Source organism: Gavialis gangeticus, unplaced genomic scaffold, assembly GCF_001723915.1.
Source record: "Gavialis gangeticus isolate Ggan-Ray unplaced genomic scaffold, GavGan_comp1, whole genome shotgun sequence".
NCBI lineage: Eukaryota > Metazoa > Chordata > Crocodylia > Gavialidae > Gavialis > Gavialis gangeticus.
The window spans coordinates 416,626-423,285 of NW_017729009.1; the positions used below are offsets into that span (position 1 = coordinate 416,626).

Here is a 6,660-nt window from a genome sequence, read left to right on the forward strand (position 1 = left end):
CTGCTGTGATCTGAGGATTGGGTCTGTTGGGATTTCCCTGGTGTGTAGAGGCTTATAATCAGGCTCTGGGGGTGATGGGGGAATGTGCTTCAGCTTCTTTGCTTCTGTATGTAACTACTGTCATGTAAGTAATGGTTGCAATGATTTACTGCTTTTGGCCTGCAGTGGTGGTGGCACTAAATGAACCTTGCCTAAGTGTGTTTGTACATTTATCTCTGTCTCTCTCTGGGCATTATTTACTGAAAAATTAATGAATATAGGATCTCTTCCTTAACCTCCTCAGTGCTCCTGTATTTTTTGTAGGAGTACAGCACATCTGGGTTATCTTTGTAGCGCTACAAAGTGTCTCAGCACTTTGTAGCACTACAGGTAGAGTGCTATGGGGTGTGCATACAGCACAGCTCCCTAGCCAGACTGAGACAAAGTCAACACAAAAGCGTGTCAGGAGGTAGGAGGGGGACCGCTGCTTGGATCCCTCCAACCCCAAGAAAGCCCAATCAGTGACAGCCTGCCCCTCAAAGAGAGCTAGAGCTTCCTGTTGCCCCACCCAGGAGTGGCAGAACTGAGCTTCTGCCTCGGCTCTTTCCAGGAGTCTGGCAGTAGTAACGGGACTTTTTGCTGTATCACTAGCACTTTTTTAAGCGTGCCACTGTGGGCTATCAGGATACCAGTTGCACTTGGATGGGAGAGAGGGAGAGTACAGCACGGTGTGATACTGGGGGCTTGAAAGACTTGTAAACACATTAAATTTGATGCTAAAAATGTTCACATGACAAAGAAATTGCTGCTTGAAACTACAGCTTTGGGGCAGATCACCTTTTGTAATGCAATAAATGGCGTAAAAATCTGGACATACTTTTTATTGCACTGAAGTGGTATATATAGTGAGACAAGGGTAGTGTTTGTCAGCAGCCCTGGATGTTGTTCTAAACTGACCCTTGTAGATTGAGGATGTCAAAGGGATGTCCTCTTTTTTTTTTTTTTAATATTTGGGAACAGGCCTTCTGATACATGGGGCTGCAGTAGACTGCATATAGGTAGAAGTGGCAAGACAGGATGTGGGTTTAGCATCATGTACCCTTGAATTTAATAGAGGATGATGAGGCTTAGAAGCTGTCACACGCATCTCTTATGATCTCATTGACTTCACTGGAATTGTGTGTGGTTCCTGTGCATAACTTGGCCCTTTATTATGGTAATAGCTTCATGCTTACCTCTGCTAGGCCAGAAAAATGAGTCTGGTCCAGATAGGCATGTGAAGTCAAGCAGATTGCTATAAGAATGCCCAGTTAAGTCATCTGGGGACAGGGAGAGGGGGAGGTTTGGAGAATGCAGACCCTATATAAATAGCCTGGCCTGGATTTTCATGGTTTGTATGTGGGGTTTTCATGAAAAAAAGATTCTGGTTTCAGTTGTGGACCTGAGATGCAACATGACTGGATATTTCTGGATTACTTCATCCTGTTCCCCATGTTAAGGCTGTTAGGGGAATAATGAGATGCACAGGATGTAGGGTCCCTTCACATCAGGCGGAGTGCAGGTTTACCTTAAGTACAGAAAAGGACAATTTTCTTGCCATTTTCCAGTTGGACTAATAAAAGGTATCATTTTGGACCCATGAGCTCTATGTTTTTGTATGTCTCTTAAGTACCTGGAACTCAAGTTCATTTCCAAGTCAATGTGAAAGAGAGGAAGCCTTCTTCCAAATGCAAATACTGAAGGTCATAAATAGGCTTGTAATGAGGTGCATGGCTCAGGGGCAGGAACCCAGCTGCAAGGAGTTGGAGAGTAACAGCCTGCCTGCCTAGGAGCACTGGGCCAGCTGACGGGGATGATGGGCTGGTCCTGGAGGAACTGAAAAGCTTCCCGAGAGATGACACTGGGGAGGAGGCAAGCTGAGAAGAAAAGCAACAGTGCAGCACTGCAGTGAAGCCCCTGTCTGGAGAGGGGAGGAATTGTGTTGGTATTTTGTTACTCTGCTTAGCTTGGCCCAGGAGCTACCCTTCCCCCTTTCCTACTTCAAACTAATGGAGGAACGAGCCACTACAAGGATCTGCTGCATATGGCTGCCTAGAAATGAGACTTCTGTTTAAGAAGTCTGACTCCTGTTTTTCATGCAAACCAAAGGAGAAGCCAAACCACCTAGTAGTAGTTTGAGCCCAGGGGTGGGAGCCATGACCTCCATATTCTTACCTAGTGTTGATTCTGGCCACTGCCTGGAATAAGTTTCATATGGAGCCTAATCCTACCAGCACTAAGCATGTACATATTTTTAATCCATGTGGATGGTTCAGTAAATGTAAAAAGCCTGTCAGGGACTCCCTGCCTTATCATATACCATCCCTTCTGCTTGAAAGTTATCACTTGTCCAAAGACATCCACAAAAGGATGCAGTTCCTTAACACGTGGCAGTGCCACACAACATTCACTAAAAAATCCCCAGTGGTGTGGCACAGGAAGAAAGCAGGAGAGATGAGAGTACCACCAAAGTAGAATAAAAGCAAAAATGTACTTGGATGATCCTAGAGAGGGAACTATGTTCCATGCTGCCAGGAAAGGCAAGAAACCCCCACGGTTCCCTGCTAATCTGAGCTGCGGGGAGAATTCTTTCCTGATCCCAAATCTGGCAGTTCATTTGTCCCCGAGTGTGAGGGCAGGGCCCACCAGCATGTACCTGGGACACTTTACAGTACCGCTTATAACCACCAGCACAATTAAACTAATATCCCTACAGCCAATAACCAATACTTCAAAAGAAGGGGTAAGAAAACCAAGAAGTGAAATAATGTTGCATCATGGGAGGACAGTAGGGGAGATAGGAAGGGGAAAATGTTTTCCTTTCTTCAGCACTTGATTAGCAAAGTGCTGAAGAATGGGATTACTGGGCACCTCCCATCTGCAAACAATTTACACAGAGGTTAAGGCCTTCCAAGCAGATATAGCCCACCAAGCTGCAGATGATCTCCACTCTCTGTCTTCATGCTGCTTAGTTTAAAAAGCCACCTCCTCTAAATCTCTTTTTTAGGACTGTCTGGGGAAAGTTGTGCACCTGTTTGAGTATGCAAAACTGGGGCCTTGGCCCCTGTGTATCAGTTTCTTAATCAACACCATGAGGGGTGATCCTTAGCTAACTCCAGGACCCTATGAAGATAAATGAATACTTTAATTTTGAATGTGGGAAGTAGAATTCCTCTGAATGCTACTTACCTGGCAAAACTCTCATTGATTTTGACTTTGCCTGTGCAAGGAGTGTTGGATAAAGCACTCAGTCACACTCCCCAGAAATCAATTGGAAGATTTATGTTGGTTCTTGATTGGGCCCTGTGTGGGGCATGTTATTACTATTCATCATGAATGGATCTGGCTACTAGCAGACTTGCTCAGTACCATACATTTTGCCCCCTCAGAAAGCAGGAACAGAGCACCACTGGAGTATGGGCAGTGTGGTAGCACTAAAATTGTTTCAGTGCTGAATACAAATCCTTGAGCCCTGGCTTCCTAATTAAAACTGACTCATGTTTCCTCTGGAACGGCGGTGGGATCCACCTCTGTTGCATGTAATTAGCTCTCCTGTCAGCAGAGCAGTATAAGCAGCTACTTAGGCATTAATTACTTTAATGAACTTATTAAGATGGGCTTAGCTACTAAAGTGTGTTGTTGTCGCTACTATAAATTTTGAAGGCAAAATATTGCACCATGGGACTGCTTAGAAGCAATGCAAAACACAGGCCTGACTGTTCCTGTATCTCCACGTCTACCTTGTGGTAACTTTATTCTACAGTTCTCTCCATCTGGAGCTGACTGTCAGGCTGTCAAAAAGGTCAGTTATACAATCTTTGCTCTTATTTGCTGACATTGAGATATTAGGAGCACAGTGAACAAACAAGAACCCGCAATTAAAATGTAAAAGATGTTACATTTTCTTTGTATTGCCCCAAACCTAAGCGTAGCTAGTCACAGACCATGGCACCGGTGTTCTACACCTTGTACAAATGCTTGCAAAAAGGGCCTTGCCTGTAGCGTACAAAGTATCTTTCAAATAAACAGATGGGACAGAACCAAGTGTTCTAATTAGCAGTAATGGTTTTACTAGGGAAATCAGTGGAGTCCTTCCAAACTTAGCCCACTGTGGTAAGAGAGTTGGCCCATCCTTAAGCGTGTATAGAGCTTGAATGGCTTTTTATTTAATTATTTGGAAGCAAGCTTTATTTCTATGCTGAGTACTTGGGAAAGCCAGTGCTTTGATAAATGGGAACTTTTTTTCCACTATTTCAGAAAGGAAAACAAAGGGCAAGGTTAAAAAAATGGAGGAAGTGGTCGTGCCACTCCTCTTATGCCTATAAGCCAAAGGGATATGGGAAAAATTAGGTTCAGATCCTGTCTGAGCTGGGAGTTGCGCGGAAGTTGGCCACCGCTTAGGAGCATGTCCTAAACCACAGGCTAGGGTGTTTTGGAAAGGCTTTATAGATAAAGCTGTTGCACTTTGCAGTAAATACTCATTGGGCTAGCGAGAATAAGAATAATTCTATATTCTGCCAGTTAGGATGCCACCTGGAGTGGTGGGAGACCAGCCTGAGATGCAATTTCTTTTTTATTGCATGGCGCACACTGGTGAGAGATGTCTGTCTGTCTTTATATTGATGCATGAGGATGTTGCCTCAGCGCATGATATTGTTTGTGGAAGGGATGTTGTGTTTTCATATTTTTGTGGGGCAAAAAGCCCCAAAGATGTGTCAAACTGATACGCGTTTCATCATGTGGTGATGAACATGAACTCATGAACACTGCATCGTAAGCATCATAGTTGCATCTCAAGCATGAACTGTGACAGCCTGAACACTGTGGAATCATAAAGATGAGTTTGGCAGATGAGGTGTCGTGTGGTTGCTGGGGCCACACAGTCACTTTTCACTTGTATTGCCTACGCCCCCCACCTTCGTAGATGTGGCATGGTTATTCTCTATAGTGCTGCTGGAGTTGACTATTTTCTTCATCCTTCTCATCATTCAGTAACTACAAGTGTCTGGGAGGTCTAAACAGACATTTAGACTCCTTGTTGGTGGCATTTTTCCATGTATTAATTTATAATACACTTAACAGGGACCACAAGAAGGTTGCCATCATCCCTCTCCATGCCAGCGTGGTTGACTCTCAACTGAATAAAACAATGAGATTCATAACAGGTACTTGCAGAGTCACTCCTGTTCTTTGGATGTCAGTTCTAGCTCATATCCCTCATCCTGATCTTCAGCGTAAACAGGCTACAGTGGAGTCGCATCATTAGTGCATTTAACTTACGCGAATTCATCATACACGTATGCCCCAGTGCTGATTGTTTGGCTTCGGCCTGCAGCTGCCCCCCCGCAGCAATGTGTACGGGGCCAAGCAGCTACACTGGGAGCAGCCCTGCTGGGAAGCTGTGCACGTTGGTGGGGTGGGAGTTTGGTGCAGGCTGCCCTGGGCAGGAAGGAGGGCCTGTACCACTGGATGGGGGAGGGAGCAGACTGTACCACTGGGCAAGCCCAAGGGTAATTTTGACTATACACGATTTTCGCCTTACGCGCTGACTTTAGGACCTAACATCCCTGTAAGATGCGACTCCACTGTACTCTTAGTCTACAAAAAACTGCTTACATTGAATTCACTACCAGTTTTTGAGGAACTTAATGACCCCCCCCAAGTCGAGGCTTAAGTCAAGAAGGCCGTTTTGGAGTGTAGGAAAATTGCTGAGTGACAAAAACTTTGACATCAAGGAAAAATAGATCCAGCAATGGAACACAATTGACATAATAAATTTCTTCACATGGTCCCCACATCTAAACCGCTTTGCTTTGCTTTACCAAGGTGGAGCTGGACAACACTGAACAGGGTTCGTACTGAACTAAGTAGATGCAACTGGACTGGCTTGTATACCATCCCTTCTGCTTGAAAGTTATCACTTGTCCAAAGATGTCCACAAGGATGCAGTCCTTTAATGCACAACAGTGCCACAAAACATTCACTAAAAAAACCCCAATGGTGTGGCACAGGAAGAAAGCAAGAGAGACAAGGGTACCATCAAGGTAGAATACAAGTAAAAATGTACTTGGATGATCCTAGAGAGGGGACTATGTTCCATGCTGCCAGGAAAGGCAAGAAACCCCCATGGATCCCTGGTAGTTATGTACCTACTACATAAATAGAATTTTATTAAAGACCCCAAGTGTGAGTGCGGCAAAATCCAAACTATAGTACACATGATAGGGGAATGTCCTATTTATCATTTTAATGGTTGCATTGAAGATCTTCACCAGACTACTGATGATACCTTGCAGTGGATATCAAATCTAAAACTGTCATGCTAGCCTTGTCTCCTAGTGCCGTTGTTTATATAGCTTGTTCTGTCATTTGATTGCTGTATTGCATATGGATGAATAACTGTGATATCCTAATTAATTTGGGACCCTTATGTCCTGCCAGTTGAGTTTGCAGGTAGCGGGGCATGTACATGGACATTGGGAGAGCCTCATTTTCAGGGAGCTGTCAAACTTTCAGTACTTTTAGTCAGGTGAAACAAGCATTAAACTAAATTACCCTGTATCCAGAACACTTCAATGCTTGGGATGTGGGGCAGTAGAAATGTGACATCTGTCCACATTCCTGTTGGTTTTTTTTTTTTTT

General features: G+C 44.3%; 1 protein-coding gene across 1 annotated transcript in view; it reads left to right on the forward strand.

Annotated features, from left to right (window-relative positions):
- The window catches only part of PPP1R16B (protein phosphatase 1 regulatory subunit 16B), a 79,858-nt gene that overhangs the window by 31,187 nt on the left and 42,011 nt on the right, over positions 1–6,660 (forward strand). The gene's annotated exons all lie outside the window — the stretch shown is intronic.